Source organism: Eptatretus burgeri, chromosome 12, assembly GCF_056783735.1.
Source record: "Eptatretus burgeri isolate ZD-2024b chromosome 12, Ebu_testis_v1, whole genome shotgun sequence".
Classification (NCBI taxonomy): Eukaryota; Metazoa; Chordata; class Myxini; order Myxiniformes; family Myxinidae; genus Eptatretus; species Eptatretus burgeri.
Window position 1 is genome coordinate 68,658,790 of NC_140972.1, and position 15,386 is coordinate 68,674,175.

Consider the following 15,386-nt stretch of genomic DNA (forward strand, 5'->3'; position numbering starts at 1 on the left):
TCGAAGATTTTTCAAGTATATTGGTTAGTCGATTTTGTTATTCTGTCTGTCTGTCTGTTTGTCGCCAACAGGTCACAATTTTAAACCGATCTTCACGAAACTTCACCACATGGTAGAGTTTGTCATAAAGAAGAAGCCCAGTGTTTTTGAGGTAAAAAGGTCAACAACTTAGGTGAGATTTCTAAAATCCTCATTTTCATCCGATTGATTTGAAATTTGAAGAGGATTTATATATTCAGGTCACTGAATTCAACCAACCAATTATTTATGAGGTCAACATGGACCTGAAGGTCAGCATAGGCCCAAGGTCAACAACCACGGTGGTATTTCTAAAATCCTCAAAGTTATGGATGGATCCAGATGAAATTTTGTGGACAGGTTCGGTGTGTGACAAGGATGAACTGATTAGATTTTGGTGAAGATCCGGATTGGACTACTGGAATTTTGAAAGTGATTCTTCACCATTGAGAGGTCGGGCCAAAAATGATATATAGCATGATATCTCAAAAAGTTGTGGACGGATCCGGATCTGGATGAAATTTTGTGGACAGTTTGGGTGTGTGACAAGGACGAACTGATTAGATTTTGGTGAAGACCGGGTCCGTATTCCGCTTCTAGAATTTTTTAAGTGTTTCTTCACCATTGAGAGAAAGGGCCAAAAATGATATAAAGCACCGATATCTCAAAAAGTTTGGGACAGATTCGGACAAAACTTGGTGGACATGTTTGGTGTGTGACAAGGAAGAATTGATTCATTTCTGGTGAAGATTTGAATCCGAACCAGGATTCGATATTTTTTTAAGTGATTCTTCACCTTTGAGAGATAGGGCTTAACTAATATATAGTACGTTATCTCAAAAGTTGTGCATGGATTCGGTTTAAACTTGGTGGACAAGTTTGGTGTGCCGCAAGGAGGTGTTGATTCGATTTTGGTGAAGATCCGAATCCGGATCTAGATACGAGAATTATTTAAACTTTAAAGTCATTCTTCACCATTGAGAGATAGGGCCAAAAACGATATAGTATATCATATACTGAATAGCATGATATTTCAAAAATGTATTGGGCCCGATATGTTCTCATGGATCAAACATTGCGTGGCAAAGTTATGCACTCCACCGAGTGCCCTTCTAGTTCTTATAATTTTTTGGTATGGTGTGATTATTTCAGACAGCAGCCAATTTTACTGATTTTAGATTCCATATTTTATGTTTTCTGTTCTCCGCCTGTCTAAAATTTCAGAAACCTTTGGTCACCAGTAATGAGACAAATGACAACAGGATGTTAAAATACACGAATTTGTGGTCATGTGCTCATTGAACATGTGTGAGCTATGTGGAACTAATGAGCTATAGTCATGTGAAAGCGAGACCTCTGAGGGCCCTTTTCCCATCCCTTATATTGGTGCCTGCATTGTATGACATGTCCATCACGGTATTCTTCTGCCATGTCTTTGAATAGTGATGCTTGTATATAACCTGCACACATTGCAGTTGCCAAAGTCAAAGAAATTTCAAAACTCAAAATCAGTCATACAATGCTTCACTTTTACTTTACTTAGTTTCTGACTCATTGTACGAGTACAGAGCATGAGAAAACAAAAATATATATATATTAAAAAAACCCCAAACTGTCGCCAACTCGTGAGTTATTGTTTGTGATTTATAGAAAAGGCAATCTCAAAAAAGTAAAAAGATTTCATTGGATTTGTATTTACAATACAAATTCAGTTGAGGAGGTAAAACAACTAAATATTTCCAGGATAATTAATGTCAGATTAGTAAAAGCCAGAAACCTCCTTTGTATATAACAATCGGTGAACGGCTGCATCATGTGGCATTCAGACCTACAATTTGCTACTACATGATGGATGAAGGACATATTAAATTTAAAGACAAAGACATTTGAACATGATAAAATTAACACACTACATGAGATTTTAGAGTGCTCAAATTGCTATTCCTACCAGGCAATGACACTGATTTATTAGGCTTCCAAGCCAGTGTGGCTTGAAGCCAATGGTTCTTGTCTGGATTTTTCTTATTTTGGAATCCAAGCCAGTATGGCTGAAAGCCTAGTACTCATTCTGTGGTTGTAATTATGAGGCTTCCAAGCCGGGACATTTTACCATGACACGGTCCACATCCAGTTGGAATCCCAGTGTATGTGCATTATGACCAAGCCACTCGTGCGCTTTCATTTGTGAATCCTATGTAGTTCTTTATCCTGCACGGAGCAATGAAAAACCTTTCTGCTGTCGCGATTGTGACAGGCCTCATAAATAACACTGAGGACATGGCACTACTTTGTACACATAAGGGCTTGCCTCGTGTAGACCCTCTGAAATCAGAACTTCTTACTTTTCTTGCCATTTCATTTTCCGTGGCAAGAGTTCACTTTTCTGCAGCGCCTGAGCTTCTGAAGGAATATCTGCGAATGAGTGGAACAGATTATCATATTTACACGTATCCATCAATTTAACCTTCAGAAGCATATCTCAACAAGAACGGCACGAGGTATGGTGCATTCCTCCACCAGGCAGAGCAGTTTAGTGATGTATTCCACTGATAGGCCGGACCTGCATCCAGAATCCAGAACTTCACCAAAATCTAATCACCTTGTTCTTGTTACACACCCAACTCTTCCATCAAGTTTCGTCCAAATCCGTCCATAACTTCATGAAATATCCTGCTACACTCATATATCGTTTTCAGCTCGCCTGTTCGAAGAACAGAGAGCTATAGCGATACCCCCGGCGTGAGTGTGAAAATGTTAAAGTTTTTGATGCAAGTTATTTTTTCCTTTCTAATGTTTTTATCTACCACACTATTTTTTATATGAGGACGGGGGCTCTGCACTTGGCCGTGCTATGAGAGGGTGTAGGGCAGCCCGGAATCATGGCGAAACCCAATCCTTATCCCTGTGTCGTAAGAGGCGACCAGGGTTGCGTCAGGAAGGGCATCCGGCGTAAAACCTGTGCCAAATCAGTATGCGGATCATAACGGATGATCTGCTGTGGCGACCCCTAAGGGGAGCAACCGAAAGACGAACAACAATATATATATATATATATATATATATATATATATATGTATATATATATATATATATATATATATCTTCTTCTTCTTCTTCTTCTTCTTTCGGCTGCTCCCGTTAGGGGTCGCCACAGCGGATCATCTGTATGATCCGCATCGTGATTTGGCACATGTTTTACGCCGGATGCCCTTCCTGACGCAACCCTGGTCGCCTCTTACAACACAGGGATATGGTACACCAATTTTAACCGGGGTATACACCGGCCCAGTATACTGGTACTCATTTCGCCGACCTCGGAAGGATGACAGGCCGAGTCAACCCCCTGGTGTATTAATTCAGTGGCCCAACGGGGCTTGAACTCAGGACCTTTTGGATCCCAAGCCGCTGCCCTAACCACTGCGCCAACACCAGGCTCCAAGGGCTTGCTACTACATGATATATACATATATATACACACATACATATCGGGGCGTATTATGTGATACCGGTCGTCCGTCCGTGTCCGTTCCTGTCCGCACTCTAACTCCCAAAGTTTTCAAATTTCACGTTTCATATTTGGTACATAGGTACAGACTGTGGAGACGGTGTGTCGCGACATACGTTCGTCATCTGAAGTGGTTGCTATGGCAACCAGGATGCTGTTTTCCATCAGTTCCTGTCCGCACTCTAACTCCCAAAGTTTTCACCTTTGACGTTTCATATTTAGTACGTAGGTACAGACTGTGGAGACGGTGTGTTGTGACATACGTTCGTCATCTAAAGTGGTTGCCATGGCAACCAGGATGCTGTTTTCCATGTAGTAGCACAATTCTGTATATACCTTCTTGTTCGGGCGTATATTGGGCTCACTTGCGCTCTTGTTACTGATTGCAATATACAAATGCATATATTGCTTTAAAATTATACTTCATTGCAATGCTTTATAAAAATATTAATTATTAGACTAGTCTTTTAAAAACGATAAATGTATAAACAGGCGAGCATTGGGTGGCTTTGACACCAACTCTCTGGTTGGACCGACCTCTCAATAATGAAGAATAACTTTAACTTTAAAAATTAACTTAAAAAAAACTTTAAAAATTCTAGTATCCAGATCAGGATCGTCACAAAAATTAATCAATTCATCTTTAATAAGTTGAAAGGTTTAGGGTTTTCACCATGTCTTCTTCTTCTTCTTTCAGCTGGTCCCGTTCGGGGTCGCCACAGTATGATCATCCTTATGATCCGCATAGTGATTTGGCACATGTTTTATGCCGGATGCCCTTCCTGACGCAACCCTGGTCGCCTCTTACGACACAGGGATATGGTACACCTATTTTAACCGGGGTATACACCGGCCCAGTACACTGGTACTCATTTCGCTGACCTCAGAAGGATGACAGGCTGAGTAAACCCCCTGGTGTATTAATTCAGTGGCCCAACAGGGATTGAACTCAGGACCTTTTGGATCCCAAGCCGCTGCCCTAACCACTGCGCCAACACCAGGCTAGTGTTTTCACCATGTATGATCTCTTAAATGAGCTATTTACATTCTTTATTTTTTTTTTCAAGAAAATAACTCTAAAGTTAAAAAACCCAGGCCTCAACATTTCAGGCAGTATGCTCTGCCCAGACAGGAGGAAGTACCTGTAATGAATGAATCCAGCTTTTATAACAACTCCTCACACCCCCTCCCCCCAATTGGCTAATAATTGTGGGGTGCTGATTGGCTAATTTTTGTCTATGTGCTGATTGGCTGTTGAATGCATGTTACTGATTGGTCAGTACATTTTGCTCATCGTCCAATGCCATCAGTGTATTGCAAGCTGTAGTTATAGGTGTCGTTTTGTTGATAAGGGAGAGTCAGATATTGCTAATGGGTATCCTGTTTTCTTGAAGGACTATTTGATGTAAATATGTCTCCATAGCTTCTCTGATTCTCCTTGAGTACTAGTAACTGATGGATGTGATAAGTTTGCTATCTGACCACAATATGTGATGATTATTGGTCTGTACATGATTGAAAATTGCTGATTTTTTCCCCTTCCCCTCTTCTATGATATGCCTGATGTTCTTTCACTCTAGTGGTGAACGTCCTTCCAGTTTCACCAATGTAAACTTTTCCACATTCACACGCAATGTGGTTAACACCTGGATGGTGGTTCGGAAGCCTTCTGTCCTTATGGGTATGAAGAATAGATTCAAGCTTATGTGTTGAGTGATTGCGTACTGTTATATTAGCAGCCTTGAGAATCCGTTGTATATGGTGTGATGGTGTAATTGATTCACGAGTCAGTAAGTGACCACTATATTCGTTATGGGTGTGTGTCTGTCTGTCTGTCTGTCCCGAGCATAGCTCCGTGGGTTTTGATCCGGTCCTGATAAAATTTGGGTGGGAGGTTTGTATCATGATCTCGTTGTGTTTTCCTGAGAATGGGCATGCTGCACCCATAATGGGCGGAGCCACGCCCAAAAAACATGTGTTTTTAGGGGGTAGCCGATTTCAAGTTACATCTTCTCCGAGGGGGTTTGTCGAATCTGGCAGGAGTTTCAGTATTTGGTTAGCCCAATGGCACCTGCATAGCCCCACAGAGCTCGATTTTTCATTTTCGTCCCAAGGTCAAGGTCACAAGGTCACAAACTTAGAAAATGTCAAAAAAAAATCAATAAGTTGGGCATCGAGCTCCTCTGGTTTTGAACTGTTTCGAATGGAATTTGGTATGCAAGTAGTGCTCTTCGAGTACTACAACTTTCATCATTTACGTTTTTCCCGATTACCGCCAATTTGCCCGTGATGTCCCGTCGAAGGTCAAAAAATAAAAAAGGCGAACCGTGTACATTGCTCGTGAACCATCGCCGTCTCCAGACTTGTGTTTGTTTTAAATCGTAATACATATTATGGTCAGATCGCAAACTTATCACATCCATCAGTGACTGGTACATAAGGAGAATCAGAAAAGTTATGGAGATATATTTACATCACACACGTCCCTCAAGAAAACGGGATACCTATTAGTGATATCTGGCTATCCCTTATCAACAAATCGATATCTATAACTACAGCTTGGAATACACTGAGGGCATTGGACGATGATGAACAAAATCTACCGACCAATCAGTAACATGCATTCAACAGCCAATCAGCACCCCACAATAATCAACCAATCGGTGGGTTGAGGAGTTGTTATAAAAGCTGGATTCATTCGTTCCAGTTACTTCCTCCTGTCTGGGCAGAGTGTGTTGCCCTAAACGTTGAGGCCTACTTTCTTTTAACTTTGGAGTTATTTTCTTTTAAAGTATAAAGAATGTAGGATAGCTCATTTAAGAGCTCATACATGGTGAAAACCCTCAACATTTTAACTTCTTATTGTTGTTCCACCATGGAAACTTTTAAACAGCACTCAGTTCATGTTTGTTACACACCCAACCTGTCCACCAAGTTTTCTCTGAAACCACCCATAACTTTGAGTTATCCTGCTCACAGTCAGACAGAGAGTAGAGGTCCACTTTCGGTGCCAGAGGTAATTAAAGGGGTATAATGCCATGAAGTAAAATTAAACAGGATTCCAGTACATGTGCCACCTCGAAAACATATGGTATAGTTATCGTGCACAAATGAAAGCATATGGAGCAGGTGTGTTGAAGCCTTTTCTGAAGACTGATGTACAACACCGAGTGTCCATCAAAGAGCACTTTGTTACACATATTAGGAGGACCTTCTTTGGCTTACAAGTATAACCTCTCCCTTCTTGAGCATCACTGAGAGTTTAACTGAGTCGTGGGTTCAAGCTATGTTTTAAAGGGGATTCTTCAACAAATGCAGACTTTCACAAGTAGCACATGCATGATAATCGCAATGCTGCACGTCCCTATCGGTCATCAGTCCTGTTTCATTACTTCTTGGTGATTCGTCAGCGACAGCGTAGAAAGAAATGCGCACCACCGAGACTCCCAAACATGGACCACGCGCAATGCTGGTAGCGGTCATCCTATAAATATCAAAAGGTCAATCATGTCTTTCGTGATCATCTGTAATTGGAGGGAACAGCCAATAAATTCTCACCTAATCCATTATCCCTAGCTTCAGCTGAGACTTTAGAATTAATAACCCCTCTGCCCTGCCAGCCAATGCAAGCTGCATAAAGCAACCAATAAAAGTTATACAAGGTAAGCAATACCAATATTAATGACCAATAAATGCTGCTGTTTCAAACCCTACTCAGGTTCCTCCACATCTGCAGACATTCACAAGTTGTGCATGCATGAGAATCTCAACGTCACATGCCCCCATCCATGCAGGCCTAATCAAGAAGGGAAACAAGCTGTTACAGTGTTGATGTAAAAGTGTTGAAACAAAAAAGTGTTGATGTAAAAGAGAGAAAAAAAATCCCAAAACATGATTTTTCTGTCCAAAATTATAGCGCAGCCATGCTAACCTTTTGCTATCACGTGATAGACGTACAATGCAGTCTGGCCTCACTCTTCATATTAGTGGGGACATTGTCTTTCAATCCTTCACCGTCTGCATTGACCAAGTGTTTGCTGGTTCTGTGTGTGTGTGTGTGTGTGTGTGTGTGTGTGTGTGTGTGTGTGTGTGTGTGTGTGTGTGTGTGTGTGTGTGTGTGTGTGTGTGTGTTCTCCATAACTCCAAAACCATGAAACCTAGCGGCCTGAAACTTTGCATGCCTACTAAGGCTAAGAGAACTCTAAGGAAGTGCATGAGTTAAAATTGGGTGTTTGGATTAATTAAAACACCCATTTTGAAGATAATTAATTACTTTCATTAAATTATATCCTTTATCAAGGTGTCATCCTTGGTCAGCTCTGTGTGAGCTTGCTAAATTCGCCATTTTGTTCGGCCTGGTCAAATTTGCCTTGATTTTGAAACACAATCTACTCTCATGGACTAATTAAAGTATATAATCAAAATATTATTTCTGATTTGAGAATCGGATCTCATGTACGAAATAAGCGTCAAAATCTGGAGTGAAATCAGAAAATTTAAACAAATTTGCGATTTTTATAAGCAACTGTATTTATTTAAGCAAAAGCATGAAACTTAACTTTTTCTTCTCTTCTGACAATTATATTTAGTGAAGAAAAGATTGAGGAATTCGAAGAAAGTGGAATTTCATTGAGCGCAACGCTGTGCTCTACAACCTGTTTTGCAATCCATGATGACACAGTCCACAGGGGTCCTTTTTTGGGCAGTTATGTCCACAATTTACTTTTTACCATTTTGGTGATCTGCTTTCATGACGAAATATTAATATACATATACTAATAGTTTCTGCAATATATTAATAGTTGGCAGTTTCTTCAAGCGAAGAGGTATTTTTTTTTTGTGCTGCAAGTGTCAAGTGAAAAGGGTTCTTTACACCGTTTTGTGCAATCTGCTTTCATGGCAAAATATAGATAGAAACATACTAAAAGTTGCTGCAATGTATTAATAGTCGGCAGTTGCTGAAAACGAAGAGTTAATGTAGACAGCACTCACGGATGTGGTACAAATGGGTACAAATGACTCAGTGCGGTGTGCCTGCATGCTTGGTTACATGTGTGCGGTGTGCCTGCATGCTTGGTTACATGTGTGCGGTGTGCAGGTTTTGCCGTCGTGCGATTTGAACTCGAACCCACACCAGGTGCATGGTGCTGTGGAGGAGGTTATGCGGCTGTCTCGCAAACCATGTGCTTCTGCATGTGGGGAGCAGACATGTGCAGCGCCGAAGCCACGTGGGGAGCAGACGTGCTGCGGCATTGAAGCCACGTGGGACATGTGTCAAAATCTGCAGTGCGGGTGTGGGGACATCCATGCAGGTGTGTGAGTGAAAGGATGAGTATATTGCCGATGTGCCTCACGCTGCTTACCCTCCCCTCACGCTGCCTTACCCTCCCCTCACGCTGCCTTCCCCCCTCCCCTCATGCTATCCTCCTCCCAAACCCCCTCCACCACCATACAAGTCTCCAGAGCTCAAGGAGAAGAAGGGGTATCAAAGAATGTGCAAATTGGACAATGAAAGTTTTTTTTTTTTTGCAGTCAGATCTGTTGCTCAAATCAATTCCACAATTCATCTCAGCTGGAGAGATTCTCGAGCTTTTTACATGTGTGGAAATTAAATATAGGCACAAACACTGGCACGGCTTTTTCGACGATTGAAGGAAAACTCCCTTCCTTCATGCTTATCTCTCCCAAAGCCCCCCCTCCCACCCACAGACATCTCTGGACAGTGTCCAGGCGTTGTTTAGTATGACCAATTTTAATGTGCTGTTTTAACGTACCCAATTTTGTTCATTCCTATACTAATGCCAGCAAAAGGGGACCATCCTCCTCCCCACTACCCACCTCTTTCCCCCATCCTTCTCACTCTCGCCTCCTCCCACAGTGTACAGCAATGTGTGCTGAGGCCTCCCTCGCTCTCCACCTCCCCCACCTCTCTTCGCTTAATGGAGGGGTGGGGCGGGGGAGACGACTGACGATTTCCTGCTGTACGGTGCATGCGTCACAGTGCAAGTAGTTTACTGACCCCTGATGACTCCATCTTTGTTCTTTACTTATTCACATTCCCTCTGATGACTCCAACGCAGTATTTGGTTTTCCGTTTGAATATGCTTGTACCATATCCTGATGCTGTGTCGACTGTGCTTCCCCACTGATGGACCTCTGGGAGCTTGTACGTGTTGCTGAGTTTGAGCCTGTGGAGTAACTGCTGAAATCTATCAGTCTGGGTTCTTCCCGAAATCTTTGTTCTTTCTTCCTTTCACACTTCTTTACACTTATTCACATTTCTCTTAATTCATTCTAATTATTGCCGTTTCTTTTCTTTTATATGCCTGGTGTTGGCATAATGGTTAGAGTGGTGGGCTTTGGATCTGAGGGTCCTGAGTTCAAATCCTGCTAATCTGTTGAATTAACACCAGGTGGGGTTAACTTGACCTGTCATCCTTCTGAAGGCGGCAAAATGAGTGCCAGCATGCTGGTATACTATGTCGGAGTGGTGACCCGTCCAGGATTGTACCCAATAGCCAAGGAGACTGCTTAAGCAGCACCAACACTCTGCACAGAGTATGGTCCCAATCTCCTCCTCCTCCTTTTCTTTTATCTCTTCTCCTCATTTCTCTTTCGTTATCCATCTCTCTGAAAAGGAGAAGTGAATTATTGCAGAAATTTTTTTTCTGTCAGGCTCACTTGGCTGCACCTGGATGGGTTTGAGGGTTGTGGAGTAGCGGCTGAAACCCGAATTCAATCCAGGTTCCTCCTGATGCTTCATCTTTCCTCTGTCGTCCTTCACATTCCTTCTGATGACTCCAATGCAGTATATGGTGTTCCATTTGAATTGGAACAACTGTGCACCTCTTCTGTCACCCATTTAATGTTGTCACAGATCACACCCTTCTTGCTTCATCATTTAATCTATAGTAAAATTGCTTCATCCAACAACTTTCCTCTTTCGGGGCTAATTCCTTCAGAGATGAATGCTGTTTGAATGTTCTGTTGCACTTTCTATTCCAATTCAAACCCCGCTTTCCTATAATAATAATAATAATAATAATAATAATAATAATAATAAAAAAAATTAATTCCTGAATACCTGTGCAAAGTTCAAACTTTACTCAACTTACTACGAATGTACTTAAATTGCAGAACCCTGAGAGCATCTTTAATTGAATTACAAGTCAATGCTCTCACAATTAATTACCGAATACGATTACTGTACATTAATTTGGAGTGTAAACACATTTAGCTAATTGTTGCTGTTCCAGTATTATTATATACTTTGATTGAAACGATTATTAAGGTCATTGTATTTCACAGAGAAAATATTTTTCTGATATTCAATGCATGTGCTGTGCAATATGTCAGTAAATGAATTGGAATTTATTCATCCCTGGTGTTGGCTTAATGGTTCGGGTGGTGAGCTTGGCATCCTAAGGTCCTGAGTTCAACCCCCTCGCCCCCTTTTCTCAGCTGTTAAATGAATACCAGATGGGGTTGATTCTGCTTGTCATCCTTCTGAGGTCAGCAAAATGAGTGCCGGCTTGCTGGTATCTTGTGTTGGAGTGGTGACCCATCCAGGATTGTGTCCAATAGCCAAGGAGACTGCTTAGGAAGCACCAACGCTATGCACAGAGTATGGTCCCAATGGATGGATGGATTTATTCATCACCTGGGAAACCTTTCAGTAATGCTTTATCAATGGAACAGTTTATAAATTCTTGAAATTTTCAAACTTTCCACCAAGTTGCACATCTCATTGGAATAGCAGACATGAGTATTGTAAACACTTCACCCATCAATGTTTGTACATATTAGATCAATGTAACCTTCGATTTGAGCAATCTTAGTCTATTGTTATACATTACTCACAAAGCATCAAGGAGAGACTCCAGAGGATTGTTAATTTATGCATCCACATGCTTTTGTGAATCATTTAGCATACAGTCTTTTGTGTTTGCTGTCACGTTGGATGTTGTGCATCATGTCACGGAACACCAGAATGGATTGATTTATTTGCATTGAACTGAAAAGCAAATTTCACAGGTTCACCCTTGATTATGGTGGCTAACGGTACACACATTGCCCTGTAAGCTCTGCAGTTTAAGTTGAATTTGTGCTTAAAGACCGATCATGCTTGAAGGCAAAATATCTGATTGAGATGTTTAAGATGATGAAGGATGTGGACAAGAATGGATGCAGCGGAGTTTTTTCACCAGAGGAGACGGTGTTAGGACCAGGGGCCATAGCTTGAGGGTAATGAAGATGAAAGTTAGGACAGTTTTAAGGCAGGGTATTTCAGTCGGGAATAGGGGTTAATGTGTGGAAAGGTCTACCAGGAAAGGTAGTGGCAGCTGAGGGAGTAGATGGATTTAAATGGGGTTTTGATAGGTACTTTGATGCATTGGAGATGGAGGGTTATGGGGATATTGGCTTGTGTGTGGATAGGCCTCGTGTTGGCTTAATGGTTAGGGTGGTAGGCTTGGGATCCTTGGATCCTGAGTTCATATCCCACTTGGCTGTTAAATTAATAGGAGGTGGAGTTCACTGCCTGTCATCCTTCTGAGGTTGGCAAAATGAGTGCCAGCATGCTGGTATCCTGTGTCGGAGTGGTGACCCATCCAGTATTGTGTCCAATAGCCAAGGAAACTGCTTAGGCAGCACCTAAGCATTTATAGCATCAGCCGCATATGTAGTGCCGCAGTGGCTCTGGGCGGGAGAACCCAAAGAGCACAGGCAGCATGGATAGCATGGCAGTGGAAATGCAAACTTGTGAAGAGAAATGGAACTACCACCCTTTTAGAGCCCCCCTCAGGGTTGAGTGTGCATTGCTGTTCTCCAAAGCTGTTAGATAAAGCAACTATGAAAGCTGGACCCAACTCCTCTCTCTCCTAAATTGCTGTCTTGAATCCCCAATGACAACTCTCCATCTCATACCAGAAATCATTGGACCTCTTCTCTTCCTCAAATGTCCTACAACAATGCTCTCACTCATCAAATCTCTCCCAGCATTACTTTCTCCAAACAGTTCTACTGTCACGAGTGGATCCATTAAAGTAGTCTCTTCCCACACGTGTGCACTCTCTGCCCCCATTCATACAACCCACCAATCAGTGCATTGGTTCAAGCCACAGATAGTGTTGGATGAAACCTTTGGGGGCCTGGCATCAAACAAATCTCTGAGCCGCTATTTGGGGGACCAATCTGTAAAAGACAGGAGATCCACACAGAAGTCTCCTTAAACAAAGTGCATGAGTTTTATTCACAGTACTCAAGTTTCAGTTGCAGATGGAGGAAGCTGCCACTAGGGTACCAGCAATGGTTATTTCCCTGTCGGCTTTCTGGATGTTCTTCTGTGTTCGGTGAAAGGATTTTATCAAAACCAGCATGTTCGTCGTCGGACCAATCTGAGTATCAATTCCACAGTCATTACCATGATCATGGCGAATCGAAGGCTCAGTCACTGCATTAACAATCAAAGTAGAAGCACTCACTGGTACTCGAGTAACTGCTTCTACGAGGCAGTTTTGCTTTATTTTCATTCAATTCTGCTTTTCACTTGCATTTCTGAGTGCTGCTTAAATAGTTTCATCATGTGTTGTTTTTTAATTTTTAAAATCTCATTCTCTTCTAAACGAACTATCCAGCTCTTCCTCTCACCCGCACCTGAATTGTTTGTCCACTGGAACGTACGTCGTTCGCAGTGCAGTGATGTCACCGTCAGTAAATGACTGCAGTGCGGCAATAAAATGCAAACTACAAGTGGCCAACAACACGACAACGTCATTATGTGCTGCTGAAAACAATACACCTATTAAATAGTTTGTTTTTTAAAAAGTAACAGTTTTGGTCATTATGCATCCCTTCTGAGTGTGGGTCTGGCACCATTGTAAACCCAGCGTTGGCTACAAGTACTTTGAATCCACCATACAGAGTGATCACACTAATGGATATACAAATGTCAAGGCTGGCAGTGAGTACTGATGCAGGTGGGGAGAATGCTGGAATAAATAACAGACTACACCATAACAGCACTCGGTAGAGTGCGTACCTCCACCAGTCTGAACAGTTTAGATTTTGTATCCCACTGATAGGCCGGATTTGGATCCAGACTTCCAAAATCGAATCGGCTTGTTCTCGTCACATACCCGACTCATCCACAAAGCTTCATCCGAATTTGTCCACAACGTTTTGAGATATCCTGCTCACAGAAAGACGAGCAAACATGGACGAAACCATAAAGTCCGTCCATCGCAGATGATGGAGGTACAAATGAAATATCACCTGCTGGACATATGAAACTCATCCTGCATTGTATGATAATCTAATATTTCATTATTAATGGTATTATCTTGACAAAGTAATACATCATCTCATTTAAGCAACTATAAACATTAAAACCACCCTTTGCAGAACAGCATGTACAGTAGATCCTATGGAAGTTGCTTTCAATTCTTTCAAGGTACTTCTCTTACATAACATGTAACACTTGAATGCCAAAATATTCAGGCCAAGACAGTAAAACGTCTTTCACACTGGCACAGAGAATTCACAATTCCTCATTATAAACGCTCATTGCTGCATCCACACGTCAATTAGTGGGACACATTGTTTCAGCATCACTGGGGTTCTGTGCAATGTCGGTGCCAGTACACTGAAAGAATATATATAAAAAAGAAGTCCTCCTTCAATGACGTGTATTCAGAATTTTTTTTTTTGAAAGCACTTGCCAGGGAAAGAAAGACTGCACATTCCAATGTGTCTGTCGGCTAGGTGCTTTGCTGTTGTCCCATCCTCCTTACAGGCATTTCACTTAAACGTTTGCACAACAAGAACATGTATTGTTGTTGATGAGTGACATTTTCTGTATGTAAACCTGTATGAATGTCAACACATGAAGACCTGTATGTCTGGTGTTGGCTTAATGGTTAGGGTGGTGCACTTGGAATCCAAGGATCCTGAGTTCAAATCCTACTCAGCTGTTGAATTAATACCAGGTGGGGTTGACTCTGCCTGCCATTCTTCTGAGGTCGGCAAGCATGAGTGCCAGCTTGCTGGTATCCTGTGTCGGAGTGGTGACTCATCCAAGATTGTGTCCAATAGCCAAGGAGACTGCTTAGGCAGCACCAAAGTCCTGCACAGAGTATGGTCCCAATGGATGGATAAAAACCTGTCTTCATCCCAGAGCATTTTGTTCTTTGCCAGTGCTATTCCTTTAAAATGTCTCTGGTTATTTCCCTTTTAGTGTTGTGTATTGTTAGTCTCTGTCATTTTTTAAAATCTATTGTTAACCTTTTTACCCCACACACGCAAAACGAAATTCAGGGTGGGTTCACTTCTGTCTGTCGACAAACGTCAATTTACGAGTCGAGGAACAACTTATTTCATTTGAATGTTATATTTTGAACACGAACCTGTAGTTTAGCAGGACTTTGCCTCTGATTTGTCCTGATCGCACATGTACAGATAGGGGTGAGATATTGTTTTCACTGTCTGTCTGCCTGATAATTAAACAAAATTGAAAATCTTTCCAAAAAGGAAACGTACTGTTTTTAAGGATGTCATAAAGGGCACAAACAACATGCACAAATAACTAACGTAACATGTTAAATAAGGTGATGTCAGACGGTGTCTCAACGGTGGTAAACTTCCGGAATTCTTTTTTGTACAACCTTTAAAATCTTGATTTTATTTTAATTGAATTATTTAGTTGAACACAAGAACACAAATTGCCTTCTTGGTACTTTCAAAACAATTCCTTTTAGCAGTACTTGGACAAAATATTATGCCATTTTTACATCATTACGACCAATCAAATTTGCAGCTTGGCGAACCAGCCCATGTCCTTGTTTCTTGACGTGTTCTGTGAATTCGT

At 41.7% G+C, this 15,386-nt stretch overlaps 1 long non-coding RNA gene across 1 annotated transcript in view; it reads left to right on the plus strand.

Moving 5' to 3' along the window:
- LOC147015844 (uncharacterized) overlaps window positions 1–12,938 on the plus strand; it is a 14,606-nt gene extending 1,668 nt beyond the window's left edge. Inside the window, exons 1-3 of the long non-coding RNA XR_015049887.1 lie at window positions 1–172; window positions 8,622–8,835; window positions 9,402–12,938. The exon at window positions 1–172 is cut by the window's left edge and continues 1,668 nt beyond it. This is a non-coding gene — a long non-coding RNA (uncharacterized LOC147015844). The remainder of the gene's footprint in view (window positions 173–8,621; window positions 8,836–9,401) is intronic.
- Window positions 12,939–15,386: the final 2,448 nt, after the last annotated feature.